The sequence below is a fragment of the Periplaneta americana genome, chromosome 3, assembly GCF_040183065.1.
Source record: "Periplaneta americana isolate PAMFEO1 chromosome 3, P.americana_PAMFEO1_priV1, whole genome shotgun sequence".
Taxonomy (NCBI): domain Eukaryota; kingdom Metazoa; phylum Arthropoda; class Insecta; order Blattodea; family Blattidae; genus Periplaneta; species Periplaneta americana.
In genome coordinates this window covers 129,965,152-129,987,463 of record NC_091119.1, presented here as the reverse complement: position 1 = coordinate 129,987,463, position 22,312 = coordinate 129,965,152, and the positions used below count along the sequence as shown (strand labels likewise).

Genomic DNA, 22,312 nt, shown 5'->3' with positions numbered 1-22,312 from the left:
TTTGAAATTTTTATATTTCCATTTCGTACTATGTTATAGTTCTCCCCGGAGAGGAATCGAACCCCGGTCTCCCGCGTGACAGTCGGGGATACTGATCACTGTACTACTGAGGACCTTATATTAGTAATTAATTCTTACTGTTATCCTATTAAAATAAACGTAATCCTTCATAGGAATAGTCTAAAATAAAAAGAAAATAAAGTATAATATATGTTAAACTGTAAAAGAAAATATTCTGTACATCCCTGTCCTAAGAAAGTTTTCATTCAGAACACAACCACTAAATGTCTCTTACGTGATGGTGTTTCGAAATGTGTCACCTGTTTTCGCTAGATCATGTCGTAGGTTATTACGAAAATAAAACAAAAAAGAAAATTTCATCATTGCTCCAGCGCCTTTGATTATAGCGGTGCATCTGTTGGAACGAAAGAAAACGTTACTAGTGCTAATAGAATTTAAAAACTCTGCTGGGAATTGAGATAGAAACAGTCGGTTAATAAAATTACAAACCATTTTTCAGATTTGAAATATTTTAAAATTGAACCTTTTAAAAAAGAAATTTATAAAATTGTTCAAGATATATGATATTAACAAATGTGTGTATTTTTCTTGTAGCTCAGTTGGTAGAGCAGCTGGCTACGGACTGGAAGGTCCGGGGTTCGATCCCAGGTGGTGACAGGATTTTTTCTCGTTGCCAAACTTTCAGAACGGCCCCGAGGTTCACTCAGCCTCCTATAAAATTGAGTACCGGGTCCTTCCCGGGGGTAAAAGGCGGTCAGGGCGTGGTGCCGACCACACCACCTCATTCTAGTGCCGAGGTCATGGAAAGCATGGGGCTCTACCTCCATGCCCCCCAAGTGCCTTCATGGCATGTTACGGGGATACCTTTACCTTTTTTTACCTTTATTTCTGTCGACTATATTCATGCTTCTGTCTGAATGTCAATTTATATTAAATGTGTTTTTTTCTCTCTTTTTCCCTTTCTTCTTCATTTTTTTTCTCTTGTGTGTTATTTATTGGTTTGAATTAAATTACTTACTGTATTTAGTAAACTGTCTTTGTAAATTTTATGTTATATTATTGGCTAAGACCACACCGTACACGAGCCTGCTCTTACGGTAGTGGCTAGAAACATTTTTGTTTTCTAATTTTAATCTGTTAACTAGCTAGCTAGTTAAATATGTAGTTAAGAGATTAGGCAGACTGAATTGAGGACGCATTATTGTTAGTTCAGAAATCTACCGCGAACTCGTTTCGCTTACCTAGACGATGTACGCGTAACATTACGTTACGTTAGATAAGGTTAGCGTTTAATTACTTCTAACTGGCCAAGTCAAACGTCCTTCAGTAGAGTAAAGGATCAGTGGGTTTGTGTAGGCTGTACACTGTAGGGAGACGTTGAATACTGTTTCCCCACACAATTTCTGTACAAATTTATTGTGAAACAAATCACGTGAAATTGTATTGAGTGTTGTTTTGTTCTTTCAAATTTATATACATTAATATGAAATTTTTATGAAGACTGCAAGTAATTAATTACATATATAATTTTGGACTAGAAATGCCTAATTTTCATACGAGTTCAACGATAGGAGCAGCAAGAGCAAATATTGCACCGAGTTGTTAACGAGCGGACGGGCACTCAAGACGAATCCTTTTCATTGAAGCTTATTGTGCGAGCAACTATAAATATGATGTAAGTTTACGTAGTTCTGTTATAACATGTACATTCTTTAATTCCTGTAAACCTCTGTTGAGATTTTTGCTCGTTTTCATTGTCATGTGTAAACTGTAAAAGCTTGTATACTTGTATACGTGAAGTTCAATCGCAAATTAAATGCAATAATTCTGTGGTCTTTGGTCAAAACATGATAACTCTAAAACCTGTTTTGAGATACAAGCAATTTTATTTTCGCTTTTCCTATACAAATCGCAATTCTAATTTACATACAAATGTGAATGAAAATAACATAGATTAGATTGAGATACCACTGCTATACCAAACGAAAGAGAACTGTTTTTTTTAAATAGGGCTGCGCTTTCAGCTAAAAAAAAAGCCATTTTTGGAGTTATGCTCTGACCAAACACTACAGAATTATTGTTAAAGTGATTTGCGAAACATAATCGTACATTATGCTTGAATGTAATGTACATAAAAAATAACTTTGCATTGGTTATTAGTGAGGCAATTTCATAATCCTTATTTGCTCTTGTGAAGTCAGAACAGGTTAGACCGAATATGAAGTACTTATTGTTATTAGAGGAGAGAAACTCGCTCCGGCGCCGGGGATCGAACCTGGTCCTTGGTTCTACGTACCAAGCGCTCTAACCACTGAGCTACGCCGAAGTTCAATCCACAGCACCGGATCGAATCCCCCTCCTCTATTGTTTTTCTCTAATAACAATTGTTACCGTAACAGATGTCGGCCTCGGTAGTGTAGTCGGTATAGCGCTGGCCTTCTGTGCTCGAGGTTGCGGATTCGATCCCGGCCCAGGTCGATGGCATTTAAGTGTATTTAAATGCGATAGGTTCATGTCAGTAAATTTCCTGGCTGTAAAAGAACTCCTGCGGGACAAAACTCCGGCACACCGGCGACGCTGATATAACCTCTGCTGTTGCGAGCGTCGTTAAATAAACCATAACTTTTTTAACAGATAAATTCTGTAGGACCAAAAATTAATCTTTATGAAGTACTTACGGTAATCATTTTAATAGGATACATGTTCATTAAAATGTAATTATATTGTTATTTAGGAAGAAAATAGAACAGTTGGATTAAGTTTCTGCAATATTGTGAGACCCTGCCGTTGTTACGAACTGACGACGCACGTCATCTATTATATAATCAAATGATTGTTAATGTCATTGACATTTTCTGATTCCCATAAGCACGACTCTCTGTCCAACCATCGATATTCTTGCAGCTCTCGTTCTTCAACTGCTTCATCTATTTTTTCATGATTATCTTGGTTTTCTCATCTTCCATTTGTACACAAATTCCACACATTTTCACTATTTATTTATAACTTCTGTCAGACGAAGCTTTCATGTTTTTTACGAACTAAGTTGAGGTTTGTGGGATGTTTGTTTATACTACTTTCGATTACACTTTAAGGGCTAGGCCATATTAGACTCGTTTATTGAAATTTAAGAATATTTTTGTCGATTAATTAAAATGTGTCTCGGTGAAATATACAGCAGAGACCGTATAGGCCAGTTTCTGTCACATGCTTTTCCAATTCACTGCGGGCTAAAGGAAGGAGATGCACTATCACCTTTACTTTTTTAACTTTGCTCTAGAATATGCCATTAGAAAAGTTCAGGATAACAGATAGGGTTTGGTATTGAACGGGTTACATCAACTTCTTGTCTATGTGGATGATACGTGAATATGTTAGGAGAAAATCCACAAACGATTAGGGAAAGCACGGAAATTTTACTTGAAACAAAGCGATAGGTTTGGAAGTAAATCCCGAAAAAATAAAGTATATGATTATGTCTCGTGACCAGAACTAGTACGAGCTGGAAATAAAAAAAATGGAAAATTATCCTTCGAAGAGGTGGAAAAATTCAAATATCTTGGAGCAACAGTAACAAATATAAATGACACTCGGGAGGAAATTAAACGCAGAATAAATATGAGAAATGCCTGTTATTATTCGGTTGAGGAGCTTTTGTCACCTGGTTTGCTGTAAAAAAATCTGAAAGTTAGAATTTATAAAACAGTTATATTACCGGTTGTCTGTATGGTTATGAAACGTGGATTCTCACTTTGAGAGAGGGACAGAGATTAAGGGTGTTTGAGAATAAGCTTCTAAGGAAAATATTTGGGGCTAAGAGGGATGAAGTTACAGGAGAATGGAGAAAGTTACACCACGCAGAACTGCACGCATTGGTTTCTTCACCTGACATAATTAGGAACATTAAATCCAGACGTTTGAGATGGGCAGGGCATATAGCACGTATGGGCGAATCCAGAAGTGCATATAGAGTGTTAGTTGGGAGGCCGAAGGGAAAAAGACCTTTGGGGAGGCCGAGACGTAGATGGAAGGATAATATTAAAATGGATTTGAGGGAGGTGGATATGATAGAGGCTGTATTAATCCTGCACAGGATAGGGACCGATGGCGGCAATGAACCTCCAGGTTCCTTAAAAGCCATGTCGTGACCATTGGTGGTACAAATGGGAAAAATGTCACATTTTATGTGTAACAGGAAGTAGTGACATCATGCAGTGACCGGACTTACTAGACAGCAATTGCAATGACCATGGTTTTCAGCTAAACAAGTCCATACCTTACGAGGGGGTTTCGCCAAAAACAAATGAAAGCGTAGGACAAGTCCATATCATACGAGGGAAGAATACTCAAATTGCTCAATAACTGAAGTAAAAAATTAACCAAACTTTGCCCATCGTGTATATACAATAATAACCTAGTATCAGTAAACAATCTACAATAGGATATTGTATTAGTGTCACTTAATTCTCACAATCCTGCCATTAAAATTAAATATAATATACAAATTAATAAATCAGTAAACCTTCCCCACAAAATTAAGCTGTAATCACGCCATAAATTGTATTTAAAATTTTCCAATCACTTTGTATTAGGTACATTTGTTATATCAATGTAGCGAGTGACGATTGTTCGGGATAAAGCTAAAAGAAACTTATGAGTGATTCTCTTACATTTTGTATTTCTTCAATGCATTTGATAATTTTTTATGTTTTCCATTAGTTCCTAAATATGGAACTTCTAATAGTTAATAGTTTGCGTATGTATTATGAGCTATAGGGTAAAGGTTGGTAATATTATGATACTAATAATATTATGGTAGTAATTTTTGAGAATTTTTTTTTACAATTTTACTGAGCGATAGAAGGGCCGGTTTTGTGTAGCATCTTGTCTACGAACATTCCCTTAATACGTTGACGCAAAAAAAAAAAAAAACTGATCTCCCTCTCGCTTAGTAAAATTGTAAAAAATTCTCAGAAAGAAGTACTTTTGCTCATATCTTTTTTATTTTTCATAGAACTAAAAAAATTGACTGTTATTGTGGATCCACCTAAATTTGAGCTATCATTTGCATATTAAAATAATTTAATTCAAGTTTATCCTTTCAATTCGAACAAAATTGCATTTATATGGATGCAGTTTAAGTTGTTTTTAGTAAGCCCATTCGCCATACTGTTTTACTGCTCCAGACTTCTTCCTCTGTCGGTAGGCCTACTGCATACTCCTTAGTGGTTTCAATAGGCAGTATTAGGTGTTTATTGTAAAACTTCACCTACTGTATTGTGGCTGTTGCTATTGTAGGACTTCCTCCTTTCTTTGCATCTGTAACAACCGGTGTCTTCAAATGTTGATACATGTTTCTGGGAATAACTAAACTGCATGAATCAACTCTTAAATCATTACTGTATGTGTACGAAACTATCGAAAGGCTGCTGAACTGCGTTCATATTCGTAATAATATTGAATAAGTCCGATAGTAGTTTGCAGAGGTAAAACCATTTATTTTTACAAGCAGAAATAAAACACCATTTTACTAATTGAAGAGCTCAGTACAATAAGTGGATTATGAACCAAAAGGCAATTTTTCAGGAGAGCAAAAACAAAGTTTCTATTCACTTTATTTTTTGGAACAGCATATTACATGAATTTCAGTTTCTAATATTACAAATGGGTTTATGAGAGAACCAATGACAGATTCTGATTCTAGGAGGTGGGAATAGTAAGAAAGTTTGAAAATTCGAAAATGCCACATTTGGTCGATAATCCACTTATTGTTCTGAGGTCTTCTATAGTTCGTTAATCCGTTGAAACTGGCAAACTAAAACATGCATGCACAAAAACAAACTATGGCAACCTCCATTCCTTGCGCAATAAGGCTGTGTCAGTTTGTAAGCTTACAAAAATAATAAAAATTTGGGCAATGAAAATTGCTTCTTTTTTAAAATATGTTAAATAGAGCCTTAAGAAACGAAATGTAACTGAAATGTAGGCGCCTTGAGTGGCGCAGTTGGTATAGCGCTGGCCTTCTGTGCCCGAGGTTGCGGGTTCGATCCCGGCCTAGGTCGATGGCCTTAAGTGTGCTTACATGCGACAGGCTCATAATACTAGATTGAGTGACATGTAAAAGAATTCCCGCGATACAAAATGCCGGCACACCGGCGATGCTGATATAACCTCGGCAGTTGCGAACATCGTTAAATAAACTATAATTTTTTTAACTGAAATGTACAGAAATCAGACAAATTTGTTTGCTTTAATATTCAAAACAAAATAGGAAAACACGCTTCTGCTTTCAAATTATTCGTAGTTTCCTGCAAATTTAAACAGTTTAGAGGAAGTAATTTCCGATATTCAGAGTGGTTAATTTACTCTGTATTTTAATTTGTCACTGTAAAGAATTCAGTATGGCAAATTAGTAGGCATGAATTAACATGCATAACATGTTTATGGTCTGCGTTAGAATTATTGTTTGTAGGTTTTAGAATTTCCATCAGAAATAAAATTTCATATTATCCGGCGAATAAACTCGTATCCTCTTCTCTAAAGCACTACAGGCTTAAAGAGTGTAGATATGTGTGTTAGCGGTTAATGAACACCTTGTACGGTTGCATGGTGTGTTATTGTACTTAACTGACGTGGGTGCATTACATTTCATAATATCAAAACTTACAAGATCTTGAGATTTGGCGAATCGGGTCAACCATATAAAAATATAAAAACGAATTAATGAATCTGAATCACGTATATAGAAACTTTTCACCCCAGAATAAAACAGTTCTATCTGCACGAAAAATAATTTCAGAAGATATTCTATCAATTTTTGTTTTCCATATGTAAACATGCTTGTATTTACATTACGTGTAACTTAAAACAGTCCGTCGTTAAGGTTATGTGGTTAACGCGTGCGCTTCCCAATCAAGTGGTCCGAGATTCGATTCCCGGTGTGAGCAGTAGAAGAAATTTATTTTCTATCCACGAGATTCGGTGTTTGTCCGTTGTCTTGTGATTGCTTTTGATGTGTCAGCGGTTGCCTACGTCATTCCGACCTCATAAACAGTGAGGCCTGCATTTTGTGAGATGTCTAGTGTACCATCAAATGAATCCCCTCCCCTATTCGAAATGGCGTGTAAGTAGTACAAAAGGGAAGTTAATGCGGAACAAAAACGGAATAAAGAAAGTAACTTAATGACGTATTCATAAGACTTGTTGAGTGCGTGTAACTTAGTGTCGGACAACAATAATAATTTAGTTTTTATTGAAAAAAGTAATAATTTTATTTCAGTAGTATAGTGCAACGAGAGAATTGTTAGTACAACAATTTCTGCACGCCTGCATCCCGAATCCACATGAAGGGTTCGTTGTAAGATAATTGTGCTTCACACATTTATCTAAATCAAGATTTCACCGTAATTAAATGTAGACAGAAGCCTCTCTGCAGATTTTACATGTACAGACCTGGACAATTTATTAGACTAAATTAATTATAAAGGGTGCGTCAGAAAGAACGGATGGATTTCAAACTATCGATACGCAACGAGGAGAGAGATATAGTGAGGAGGACCACGACTGTTGGGTCAGCCATAGAATGCAGTTTCAGTTGAGAATATGGTGTTAGTCTGGTGTACAACGTGCTTTCATCGTAGAGACATTTTTGAAAAATGAAGAGTCTGTGATCGCCACTCAGGACTCATTTCGACATCGGATGTCACGCTAGGATTCCAACTCGGAATACAATTTTGCGGTGGGTGGCTTCATTTCGTATCACAGGTTCAACATTAAAGAAGAAATCACCTGGACGAAATTCTATTGCACTGAGATTGTCCGAGGCTACGGTAAGATCTCGCGCCCTGCGACTTCTTTCTTTGGGACCATTTGAAGGCGTAAGTTTGTAAGCATCGATCACATACACTGGACGAACTGAAGACAGCGATTCGTGAAGAAATCGTGGCAATTGCACCAGCTATGACTGTGAAAGTGATGGCGAACATCAGAAAACGCCTCGATGCCTGTATTGAAAGCCAAGGACATCATATGGATAATGTTGTTTTCCATAAATAAACTGCATGTATTGGTGAATATGTTGATAACAATAAATTTTTGATTTGATGAATCTTTACAATTTTCTTGCCATGTGAAATCCATCCGTTCTTTCTGACGCACCCTGTATGTGCAACGAAGCTCTATTTATCGGTAGAAATAATGAACAAAAATGTATTTTGCACAGATATAATGAACATAAAATTGAGTCTTGAGGTTACTAATATTTTGTGAACATTCCCTTATTCTTTATTAACACGTTGATTTTGTCAGGGATGCTGGAATCCAAAGTTTGACACTTTCTTTGAATATCAGCATCATTTAGCCAGATATCAGACAGTGCTTAAATGAGTCCATGTTTTGTTGTAAGCTTCTTTTTGTTCACTTTTTTCTCTAGTATAGATCACATATTTTCAATTTCGTTCATGTCCGGTCTTCTTGCAGGCCATGGGAGAATATCTTCTGCAGTATATAATTAGGACACCAGTAGTACCAACATAGCCAAACAAAAATATACTCAACCATTGGAAAAATATACCAGAAGAGTAAACAATAATATTTACAACAATAGGGACTCTGTGAATTATACTGATAGTTGATATGACTAATATTATGTTTCCAAGAAAACGTTTTAGTCTAATAATTTGTCCACGTCTCTACATTAAAATTGCCTCTATTATATGAGTGGTTCTGTTATTTTGGCTTTTCTATTAAAAATGAATACATATTGGGTCTCAAATTCTACTTCGCTCATAAATACAGAATACCTGGCTATGATGATATAGTTTTAGGAGATAAGTTTCATTTTTCACTTTTCTTAAAATCCTTAAATTGCTGCTCCTCATAATTTATCAGTGTGTGACATACCATTTATATTGCACCGAACTATTATATTATGTTGAATCCAAGATGGAATATGTGGTATAAAGAACGTTATTGTAACGGGTTTTATAGTAGTACTTTCATTTTTAAATCCGAGTCGTGGGTATGATACACCCGTAGATCTGAAAGAAAAAAAAAAAAAGTAGTAGTAGTTTTTTTTTTTTTTTTTTTTTTTTTTTTTTTTTTTACCAACAGGACCAGGATTTGACTCACAGCAGAACTTTTGTGATTAAAGCTCCTACATGAAAGGTTTTCTTCTAGTATTTAGGTTCCTTAAATCACTCTCATTTCATCATTGTTTCTATATCGTTCTGAAAAGCATATCTACTTGAACATTTCCCAAAAATTTAACAAGAAGTACTAATTAGCCTGGTGGATTAAAATATATATTTGATGCTCGTGAACGCTCTCTTACTCTCTAGGTCTCTGATTTTTTAAAATTTCAAAATACGTATGTATTATCACTAGCAGTTGTATAACAATTTAAAATACGTGGTAAACTATCACTAATAGGTATTTGAATCTATAAATAGGCTAAATTTAAGATTCCTACATATGGGCATTTGAAATAATAAATTAATTAATTAAAGATTCCTATACATGCCTACTGTAAGTAATAGATATTTAAAATCCTGTAAAATCTTAAAATTCTTATGCATTAGCACTGAAGCCCGGATATGCATTCAAAAACTGAAATAACATGCGAAAAGGACACGATTTACTGAAATGTGCACTTTAATGTTGTTCCATTATGTGTGTAATGAAAGTCATTGTGAGATTTTTCTCATGAAACGTGCAGGCCTATGTATGTCATTAAAAGGCGTTTTATGCAGTGAAAATATGCTCTGTCACAACACGATACCAGTGTCTTTATACCAGGTCTTTCATAAGTTCCTGAAACATTTTAGAAATTCACCACACATAAACTAAGCAACGGATATTACATTTTTTACACAGAAATGTAGGTAAACTCAACAGTTCTTTTACATATCTCTCAAATGTTTAATGTGTCCACTCTTGCTGATATGGCAATATATCACGGTTGATCAGTGCCACAGCCGTGGTGATACGGTCGCGAAGTTCCTGAAGGTTAGCGGGGAGTGGGGTATAAAAACAGTTGCAGTAATTTGAAACTGCGTAAAGTTTTATTTTTGCTCTCCATTATCATCGGCAGACGTTTGAAATTACCATGGAATGGGGTGACATTGATCGATTTTATTTGATAATGTTAAATTGAGCAAGAACTGTATAGCTAATTTCAGATATAAAATTAGCATTGGTGAGAACGTACTTCAAAGTATGATATTGAAAAAAATATAGCTTTCGGAAATAACGAATTCCGTGTAAAATAAAATAAACATTAGGCGATCAAACTTATACTACGAGAGGGGCTACTTTTATACCCATGTTGAAAATGCAGTAGGATAAATAGGGTAAAGGTTGGTAATATTGTGATATGAGTAATATTGTGATAGTTATTTTTGAGAATTTATTACAATTTTACTGAGGGAGAGGAAGATAGGTTTTTTGCGTCAACGTATTAAGGAAATGTTCGTGGACAAGTTGCTGCACAAAACCGGTCATTCTCTCGATCAGTAAAATTGTGACAAATTCTCAAAAAGAACTATCACAATATTACCAACCTTTATATATATAGCGGCTAGGTAGATCAACCTCGCCTCATTTTAAATTTTGCAAATCAGTTTTATTTATTTTTAATGATTTGAGTTGTTGGGTGAGATTGATCTTCTATATATTCTTGTTTGTACTGTAAAATAACTACAAAAATTGAAATAATGTTACATATATTTTGATGGAACATAGAGTACAAAGCATTAATTACTATCTAGATATTTATACTGACAATTTTTTTTTTTTACCTTGGGGATTAATTGAAGTGAATTCTTTTATGGCAGGCAGAGTAACTATCTCATGCACCCATGTTTTAAATTGCTACCAGTGCACTTCATTATAACCAGGTACCCAGCTTCGAAGCCGTTAGCCCTGTGAACTTACAGTATAATTATTTTCCCCTATTATCATAATACAGGTTTGTTATCTAAGAAATTAGCAAGTTCTTTGTGATAGTAGAAGAGAAAGAGTGGGGGAAGGGAAGTGGTCCGTGGCCCGTTTCTTTTAGGGCTCATCCCGACAAGGGCTCATCCCGACAATGCTGACAAATATCAAAGAAAAATATTTTAATATATTGTCGGTTTAGAAGCAAAACATATTGAGTCAAAATTATTACTTCTGAGAGCAAGACGTTTCTCTTCTGACAAAACCGAATTCTCAAAATATTATTATTTTTAGTAAATTGTTTCTGTTTGTGTATTTCATTTTCCAATTCTGAGTTTATACATATGCCTTTTTCTCATAAGTATTATTTTTGACTTAATGCGTTTTGCTTGTAAACCGACGATATGACACAACATACTTAAAAACTGATTTTTTAAACAGAGAAATATTTTTTCCAATATGAATCAGTAAAGTTTGTTGAATATATTTAGTCAAGTGAATTTTACATCTTGAGTACATCTGTTTTACGTGGAAATGTAAACAGAACAGACTCTTAGCTATGGAAAATACGTACAGTAGATATGTCTTGGAAATGTTATAGCATCCATTCACCTACGGGGAGTACGGTTATAGCGAAAGCCCTTATTGCAACACGACTTTTCACCATGGTGTACCCTGTGAGCCATTTTCTTTTCATATTATATTTGTGTTGGGACTTGTATACAGTAGGCTATATGCCGGAAGAAGTGTACCATCAGCTAAGCCACAAAACATTATTGTTGTAGCACTTTTAGAATGGTTTGAAATTTTCTTTGGATATTTAGTTCCCCGGCGATAAATTCCTTTGAACTTCCCTGGATCGTCTGAAACATTTGTAACTGAAGACGTTTTCTGCTGGGACATCTCTGAGTGTCATTTCCAAATTCTGAAAATATTCTTCTATAGTTTCCTTAGAAAAAGTTTAAGGGAAACCTCCAGTCGGCACATTTTACGGCAGCATTTATTATTGTTGTCTCTTCAGCAGGAGAGAACACGCATTGACCTACAGTTTTCCTATTTATTTTATCCTATGATATATTATAATACCGCGATGGATGTGGATATTGTGCCGTCTTCTACCTTCTCAATGTTCATTCAGTTGATGATCGGTATAATTTTTGTAAGGTCTACCTTCAACTTTATTGATGTAGCCACGTACCATCTGAAAAAAATTATTTATTGAATAAAGTAGTAGAGAGAGGCGACTTTGATCTATATCATTGTCGCCCCATTGTGACGGTCAATCTGACCCCACGAAACACTTGAAATTATTTTGACTAAATTCGACATGCTAAAAATTTCTTCTCTCGGCCATTAGTGTAGAAGATACGTTTCATGAATTGTTTCGTTATAAAAGATAATGCATTTTATTTTGTACTTACATTTAGGTGTTCAAAGCTTTGAGCAGTTATTTTTCATCCACAAATCCGGCATTAATTTCAGACGAGAATTTACTGCTGAACAAACGCTTCAGACAGCCATAACAATTTACTGTCGTTTGAATACAACGTTCATGTAACCATTATTGCGAATAGATGGGATCAGTTTCCACTGGCTTTCGTTTAATTTAATTAAGATTGGCTCGAAGAACATGGTATCAAAGTCGCCTCCCGAAATCAATTTCGCCCCACTTTACGGTATGTGAAATATTAAGATTCCTGTAGGCTATATAGTCCGGTTCAGCTTACTTCATACCCTAAGGGTGAAACCTAACCATTTCTCCCCCCCCCCCCCATTACTACATATGCTAGTGGATTGTGGTGATTTTCTAGTTTGCAGGTTGAGTTTTCTTTTGCCAACTTCGTTTCGAATTTCGATACTGACAAATACTACAAGGTAGTGATTTTGTAACTGGTATGTTGGCAGCTGAGACAAATATCGACAATATTAGTCGGTACTGGAGTTCCATGAAATTAAAATTGTATTAGATTTCTGAGCCGGTTACTGGAAGCTAGTAAAATTTGAACATACTAATGATTAATTAATATCAGTATTAATATTAATACGTAATAGTTATTTTATGTGTTGCGTTGTGGTTATAATTCAAGACTATAGTGAGGTAAGTTTTCGGAGTTAGTACTAATAATTTCATGTTGTCAAACAAAATACATTTTTAGGTTAGATCTTGTGAGTCAAACCAATGAATTTCGTATTGTAAAACAAAATACTTGACATGTTGATCCCTTTCTCGTATAGTTTTGCCTACGAAAATGTTACAACATAAAGTACGGTAAGTAAATAAGTCATTTAGTACGTAGGATCGTGTGATATCTGGTAACAGTTGGCAACACTGACAAGACGGCAATATTTCCTGTTTAAGAACTGTTCTTATGTGACCTTCACTATACTATTACTGTACTCCAACCAGGAGAAAGTCTCAGGGGAATGAGACGCAGCGGGGTAATGCTGTGAATGAATGTTGATGTTATAAGATGTCATAAGGTCACACACGTGGGTACACGCATCTCCATTGGCTAACTCTCAAAGCACAAACGATAACACTGATAGACATATTTTTACTACCCTAGTTACAAAATCAGATCACGGTTAATCTCCTGGTCTTTTAATCTCTCCGTACAGGAAATAACATATGCAGGAGAGCGCATGTTTTTTAAAATGACGTTATAACGGTAACATTATCTATCTACTTCGCTCCAATAGATGACGCAATAGTAAGCACATTCCTTTCACGGTTAATCTCCTGGTTGGAGAACAGTAGGTTATGGCGACATCGAAGGAGGTTTACTTATCGCATAGTGGTTGAGGTGTCGTCTAGCTAAGATATAGTGGTTACACAACAACGCTAGGTGCATAGTGATCAGTCATTCCTTGCTTGTTTGTTCATCTGTGCCAAATGGCTTTCCAAAATGGACTATCAAACTACTTCTTATAGAAAATACTTATTTCATATATGGTTTACTATTTCGACCTTCATGTTGGATGCATAATGTTGATCTTTATAGAGTTACGCATTTATGTCTGTTTAATTGCTGTGCTACGTCGTTCCACAATTTTCAGTACCACAGCGCTTTTATGCAGCTCATCGGACTGATTACAGAGTCACTCATTTGAAAACAGCTGCTTTTAGAGCTACATCCATGTTACTCGTATTATGATTACAGACACAAAACAATCATGAAACTAGTACGTGAAGGAACACCCTTAGCTGCCTGGTGGCTATCAACAGACGGGTTCGTTTGCTTGGATAGATGCTAGGAGACACGCGAGGTTGCAGGCCAGGAGATGCGGCGGTGCCGATTGTCTTCGATGGTTCGTTTACTTGGATTCTCATCCAGGCGACTACCCAACCACAGGCGATAAGCAGCATTATTAAGGATGGATGGATTTACATTTGGGATAAATCCACGCGCACCCAGACCAGACCCGTACGGTCCTATTAGCCTATGCTACCTCCAGTATTTATTTATTTTATTATGAGGGAAAATGACATGTAAACTTCGCGGAAGAGTCCTCTCATTCGACGACATGAATCTATTACGTTTCGTAATGTATGATGATCGCTCCTAAGAATTCATCACCTTCGGCCGAGTTCGAATCCAGTGTCAAGTATCATAAGCAGTAAAGAGAACCATTAGCAGATGTTGGATTCATGTAACATGTTAAGATTCCTGTACATTTTTATTTGCATTTGTGTGAATTTTTATAAAATTTAAGTTTCTTGTAAACAAGACGTATCACTATTGCATAATATTTAAGAATGACCAGGGAACTGTGTATGGATTGATGTCGTTCTCCTGCTGCAAATATGCAACTGTGGAGAGTCCTTGAGATTGTGTGTCGTGGCTAACCTTTACAGTAACATGTTTGAAGTAGTCACGCGCCTTTGTATCGAAATGAAACTTGCTTTAAGTACTGCACAGCGCACGTAGCTTTGTTACACGCCACGATATATTCAAATGCTACATCTCAATCCCTGGAGAGGTTACCGTTCTGTCTTCATTTTGTGTGTATTGCTTGCTATGCGGGTTGCTGCCGTTGAAGGGGAATATACTCCGTTTCTTCTCTGCTCTGGTTCCTCATTTTCAGCGTAGTAGTACAATATCTTCTTTAAATTCGTAATAAATATCCATTATTAATCTGCACGAATAAGACGCTCTCTGTGACTCTTCTACGTATAAAGGGTGCGAGAAAAGTACGTTCTTCGCTGCAAAAGAATAGTGGGTTTAAATATGTAAGAACTGAAATAAGCAAAATAAGTATTTTGTAAAGAAATTGGTTGAGTCACTGGCTGAGAAGAAACTGCCTACTGAAGGATGCACTGGAAAGAATGATAAACGGGAGAATAGTTCGGGGCAGAAGAAGATATTAGATGATAGACGAGGTTAAAATATATGAATCATATAGTTTATATATATATATATATATATATATATATATATATATATATATATATATAGTTTACTAACTTATTACCACAGAAATCAAATAAAACATAAATCTAATCGACATGAATATCGTACTCGAAGACAAAAGTATACTTTCCCATAAATTGAGCCTAAATGTCATACAGATGCAGCTCTTAAACATGGTGCTAGTTTCGGCCCAAGACTTTATAATAAAATTACAGACCATTTTCCAAATTTGAAATATTTTAAAATTGAAACTTTTAAAAAAGAAATTTATAAAATTATGCATGATATATAATATTAGTAAATGTGTGTATTTTTTTACCCTTTATTTCCGTCGACTATATTCATGTTTTTATTGAATATCACTGGCTTTTGTCTGATTGTCAATTTATATTAAATGTGTTTTTCTCTCTTTTTCTCTTCTTTTTGTGCTTTTGTGTGTTATTTATTAGTTTGAATTAAATTACTTACTGTATTTAGTAAACTGTAGTAACTTTCTAGGAATATCAATTTGTTGACGTCGTACAAAATTTTGTCGAATATCCTTTTGAGAAGATTAACTCCATATGTAGATGAAATTATTGGGGATCATCAGTGTGGTTTCAAGCGTAATAGATCGACTATTGATCAGATTTTTTGTATTCTACAGATATTGGAGAAAAAATGGCAGTATAAGGGTACTGTACATCAGTTATTCATAGATTTCAAAAAGGCGTATGACTCGGTTAAGAGAGAAGTTTTATATAATATACTTATTGAATTTGGTATTCCCAAGGAACTAGTTCGATTAATTAAAATGTGTCTTAGTGAAACTTACAGCAGAGTCCGTATAGGCCAGTTTCTATCTGATGCTTTTCCAATTCACTGCGGGCTAAAGTAGGGAGATGCACTATCACCTTTACTTTTTAACTTTGCTCTAGAATATGCCATTAGGAAAGTTCAGGATAACACAGAGAGTTTGGAATTGAACGAGTTACATCGGCTTCTTGTCTATGCGGATAACGTGAATATGTTAGGAGAAAATCCACAAACGATTAGGGAAAACGCGGAAATTCTACTTGAAGCAAGTAAAGAGATAGGGTTGGAAGTAAATCCCGAAAAGACTAAGTATATGATTATGTTTCGTGATCAGAATATTCTACGAAATGGAACTATAAAAGTTGGAGATTTATACTTCGAAGAGGTGGAAAAATTCAAATATCTTGGAGCAACAGTAACAAATATAAATAACACTCGGGAGGAAATTAAACGCAGAATAAATATGGGAAGTGCCTGTTATTATTCGGTTGAGAAGCTTTTGTCATCTAGTCTGCTGTCAAAAAATCTGAAAGTTAGAATTTATAAAACAGTTATATTACCGGTTGTTCTGTATGGTGGAGAGGGAACTGAAGTACTTCGAAACAGCCTGCTTTGCAATCGACTTTTTCTTCACAAATCTCACCGATGGTTATTCGGGTCTTAGTATGAAACTCCTAACAGAATTACTGCTCAGCAACTACTTTAAATATATATATTTTTTAATTATATATTGTTGCGTCCAACCGTTGTTTGTCATATTGTCCATGGAACATCTGTTCTCTCTTTACCAATTCTGAGAGTTTTATGATAAAGGCTATTTATATGATTATTTAGGTTTCCGACAGAAATATTAGGTCACCGTTATCATACCTGAAGAAGCTTTTAGGAGAAAAGCTAAAACTGTCCCGTCATCTGGTTATGATATTGGCGCCAGGTAGTCTACATGGATCCAGTGTTGAACTTTTTTTTTTTTTGCATAGAAACTCCCTATTATAGTATTCTCTAGTCTAGAGTTAATACGTAGATATTCGTTGATTTCCACACCGGCAATAAGATGGTTATTGTACAAATACTTGTAATATGAAAATGGTATTAGAATGGCAGTGTAAATTTGATTGTTCTAAAAGAAAATAAATGTTCCCCAACACTAATCTTGTCCATTTTAATTTGACATTGAAGTCGAGTAAATAATAAAATCAATGTCCTTGAAACCTGTAAGTGAAATTGAATTAATTCAGTGTATAAGAACACATGTTGGACGCACAAAGAAATATAAGAAATTTCCTTCATGATAGGAGGACATCTTGGATTCACCTTGAATGATGATGGTATATATTGATGATGACGGTGGTGGTGGTGGTGGTGGTGGTGGTGGTGGTGGTAGTGATTATATTATACAATTATTCCTTTTTTCTGTAGGTTCTTACCATAAAAAATATAGGCCTTCGTCCTCTTTATCGTCTTTATCAATAGAAAGTTATTACAGGGTTGTTTCCGATCTCTGATAACGAATTTGAATGACATCATGTGCATCAGGAGTCACACCGACAGCTGAATTGCGACGAGGAGTGACAGACCAGAGTGCACTGTGTATCACAGTAGCAATGCCCAAAATTGAGCCTTTTTGGGAGGGGTACATAACAACTCTTTCCGATGCCAAGTACAGTTACGTGAAAATCATAGGGACCTGCATAAAAGGTGGTTTCGTTATTTCCAAGAAAGGCATCTTGTGTGTACCTAATAAGACTGGCAAAGCTTGAATGAGAGTAATTCCAGAGTGGAAAAGCAAGCAAATCCACCTCCCCGTCACAAGTCGCCGCACCCCACGAGATGATACAAATTAATTCCATTCGAGCTTTACCAATCTTATTAAGTACACAGAAAATGCCTGTCTTGGAAATAAAAAGCTCGTTTATTGCAGGCTTCTTTTATTTTTACTTAACTGTACTTGACATCGGAAAGGGTTGTTATGTACCCTTCCCAAAAAGGCTTGATTTTCTTGGGAATTTCTGCTTGAGCCGCCGTGCACTCTGACAATGAGATCACTTACTACTGGTCTGTCACCTCGCGCCACAGTTCAGCTGTCTTGTGACTCCTGACGCGCTTGATGTCATTCAAATTTGTTATAAGAGTTCGGAAACAATCCTGTAGTCTTTCTTTATCGTCGTAATCATTGTAGTAGTAGCAGCAGCAGCAACAACGAAATGGAGAAAATTATCACTGTCGTTTAGATTTTACACTGTAGCGGTTCAGTATTGCGGCACTGCTTGTAGGAACAAAATATCGCAAAATAAAATGTTTTGAACATAGAACAGAGGTGAAAATAGCAGATGTTTCTTCTGAGACAGCCCGGATTCTACTCCTCCCACACCATATTGGTGTCTTAAATAACTGAAAATAAAGCGAAGGTTACACGGGAGATCTGTTAAATTATAAATGGAAATAAGCCATTATAAATAAAATATCTTCTGTTGCTTAGAGACTTACTATCAACATATAGAAAATAAAAAGACTTAATAAAACTTATCTACCTAACTGTGTCATTGAAGATGGTGCTACTTTTTACTTGAAACTAATCTCACCCTTCATTTAATTCGACCTAACCTTGTCGCAGATAGAGGGTTACCGTACTTGTCACAGGCAGAGAAGCTACTGTCAGTGACAATGGGCGATTTGCCCTTAGGAATGGGCCACTTTACTCTAATATATATCATCAAATCCCACCTAACCATGTCGCATATTGGAGCTACTTTTCACTGACAGCTTGTTACAACTCTGCCTTTTCAGCAAATCCAACCTAACCTTGTTACAGACAGTGGGGTTACATATGATTGACAGTCAGCCACTTGTCACTGACAATATTTCCATTACTCACTGCCCACGCATGCATAGATAGACACACACTTAAGTAACGACTTTTCTTCTGCAGTTGTTGACAACAATATTTAATCTGCTTCAGTTGATAGGAAACATTGCGGAATCGTTTATAAGAAACAGCAGCAAAATCCGACTGAAAGCATACATTCATTGATTTTTTCTCGGAATTATATAATGGAGTGAAATAAAGAAGAAGTAATGCTTGAAGATGTATCAGAAACAGCGCTACCTACTTAAAGTTACTAAAGAAATGAGGTCCAGGTACTAAACCAGTGGTATTCAATCTATGGTTACGCGTACACGGTGTTGTCTCATCCCTCTGATTACGTACGTAAAAATGCTGACATTTATTTTATTATAACTTTTTGTTAATTATTGCATTCTACTATATTTTCTTTTGCAATATCAACCGTTATTTTTCCTTGCTAGAATATAATTTTACGTAATTCATTACTATAGTCCCATCGTTCTTATTTCCGGCAGCCAATCACGTTGCAGGTCGGCTACATTTAAACGTGTGCGTCTTGTGATTGGCTGCTGATGACGTTATGCACTTCCTAAGGTTCGATAAATACTCAATATAAGCGCCCGTCATTTTGGCTCTTTCGTTGGCGTTCGTACAAAGCACATGAGGACGTTATTTGCCGCTCAATTACACTGCCTTTGGTTTATTATCATAGGAGCTACATGATAATGTTTAACGGTGCGCCAAATAGATTCCTCGTCTGGTAGCTCGGCAACGAAAGAACAAAAATGGCGAACGATACTACCTACCTAGACTTTATGGAGCCTTCACTTCCTAAGGCGTAAGCAAAGAGGAGGAGTCACTCCGGAAATAACAGCGACACGATTATACCATTATTGCATCAATAACTATTGTATAATGATAATAACAATAACAATCATCATCATTTATTTAAATACATCAGCCATAGGGTCTAGTCTTTTGTTAATTCTTATATAATTCCAGTGCTTTTGGGGGTACGTTGGCAAAAAAGATTGAGTATCACTGTACTAAAGTAATACCAAAAATATATTAAAAGATTATTGGTCTTTGAATTTGAAGATTAATTCCGGCTTGGAAATAATTATAAGCAGGTTAGTCTGTAATAATTTGTAATTAATCGTACATTTCACTTCTAAAATGATACAGAAATGCATTGTACCTTCCCAATATTCTATATCGTGTTAGTTGTATTCCTAGTCAACCTAATATGCTAATACCATCCCTATAAAAAGTTTACCAGTTTAAGAATGAGAAACATGAAAGTGTAGTAAGTGTATTTTTTCCGATTCAGACGGCATAAGATACGGAATTGAGAATGGGTACATTGTGGCGTGGAGGAGAGAAAAAGTTAGAGACGTCACTGCGGCAGTGTGCAGAGACAACTTTATTTGTGAATCCCTAGAAAGATACACCTGGGTCTATCGGAGTAGACCTAATGAGTATCCCAGGGGATTGGTCTCTTTCCCGTGCTACAAAGCGCCTCGCGGCCAACATGCAGCTTACAGTTTACTACTGTTGTGATTTCTTTCGTTACTTTCATACACAAGTTTGTGATGTTTATATTCTATATTTGGTTTCATTATTTTATATGACTTATTTTGTATTTCGCTCTGACTCTGGCTCTGACGGACCGGGTTCGATTTTTACATAGAACTACGTCTTTGTATTCGGCACGGTAGGTCGCCAACCGTTCGGTCACAGTGTCCAAAAAATATTACATTAGAATCACTTATAACACCTCTCGTCACAACAGGGGAGTGAAACGGAACTCAGAAACCCCCACCCATGTCCTTTTCGCTTTTATAACAGCCCTGGGCACAACAGGAAAGTGAAACGGAACTCAGAAACCCTCGTCCATGTCCTTTTCGCTTTTATAACAGCTCTGGGCACAACATGGAAGTGAAACGGAACTCAGAAACCCCCGCCCATGTTCTTTTCGCTTTTATAACAGCCCTGGGCACAACAGGGAAGTGAAACGGAACTCAGAAACCCTCGTCCATGTCCTTTTCGCTTTTATAACAGCTCTGGGCACAACATGGAAGTGAAACGGAACTCAGAAACCCCCGCCCATGCTCTTTTCGCTTTTATAACAGCCCTGGGCACAACAGGGAAGTGAAACGGAACTCAGAAACTCCCGCCAATATCCTTTTCGCTTTTATAATAGCCCTGAGTACAACAGGGAAGTGAAACGGAACTCAGAAACCCCCGCCCATGCTCTTTTCGCTTTTATAACAGCCCTGGGCACAACAGGGAAGTGAAACGGAACTCAGAAACTCCCGCCCATATCCTTTTCGCTTTTATAATAGCCCTGAGTACAACAGGGAAGTGAAACGGAACTCAGAAACCCCCGCCCACCATAGCAGCCCTGGGCACAACAGGGAAGTGAAACGGAACTCAGAAACCCCCGCCCATGTCCTTTTCGCTTTTATAACAGCCCTTGGCACAACAGGGAAGTGAAACGGAACTCAGAAACCTCCGCCCATGTCCTTTTCGCTTTTATAACAGCCCTGGGCACAACAAGAAAGTGAATTGGAACTCAGAAACCCTCGCCCATGTCCTTTTCGCTTACACTGCCTTATAAATAAACAGTAGCCACTGTGCATCAGTGAAGGATTTCAGAATCAAAAGTTCGTAAAGCCTTATACTTTCCGTCACTGAGCAATACTTCCTGTGTACTCGTCTCAGCCGGGAAAGTTGGGGGGTTAAGGGGAAATCTGCAGTACCTGAATTGAGTTAATAGTGCCCAGGCTTTGCTTTTAACTTTTCAACAAATAAAGATGTAAGACTAAAAGTATTCCACCATGTAGACAAAGGTGTCCCATAACCATAAACATCCACACGAAACCGATCGGACACCCAAGGTCTGCGAGACGGAAGAGGCAAAATATGCCTCGAAAACTGCGTTCTGGAGGCCATTTTATGCGCATAACTCCTTGAGATCTGAACTGATTCGGACGTTTGAGATTTGATTCGATTGATGGACTAAATAAACGCAAAAAAAAATGATTCGGTGTAAATTGTACCCTCAGTTTTCAAAATTTACTTGTGAAAATTGGTGTACTTTTGTGCATTTTAGTCTCGAAATTCAAACGTTGAGAAAATACAAAAGCGGGGAGAGCACAAGATAAAAGGAGATCCCAAGACGAATCAAACAAGTCTTAGATCATTGATCAGAGTGCAACAGACGGCATAGACAACGCAAGAGAGCGGCAGCACACCCAAGCTCCGTGAACTCTGTGGCTGTAGAAGGGCGAGACGTGTCATCGCA

At 36.6% G+C, this 22,312-nt stretch overlaps 1 protein-coding gene across 17 annotated transcripts in view; it reads left to right on the top strand.

The window, feature by feature from the left end:
• The window catches only part of ATP8A (ATPase phospholipid transporting 8A1), a 415,740-nt gene that overhangs the window by 64,895 nt on the left and 328,533 nt on the right, over nt 1–22,312 (top strand). Inside the window, exon 1 of one of the 17 annotated variants that reach the window (XM_069821586.1) lies at nt 1,391–1,696. The exons of the other annotated variants lie outside the window; for them this stretch is intronic. The gene's annotated coding sequence lies outside the window, so the exon portion shown is untranslated. Of the gene's footprint in view, nt 1–1,390; nt 1,697–22,312 lie in introns of those variants that run through there. 17 annotated transcript variants of the gene reach the window in all.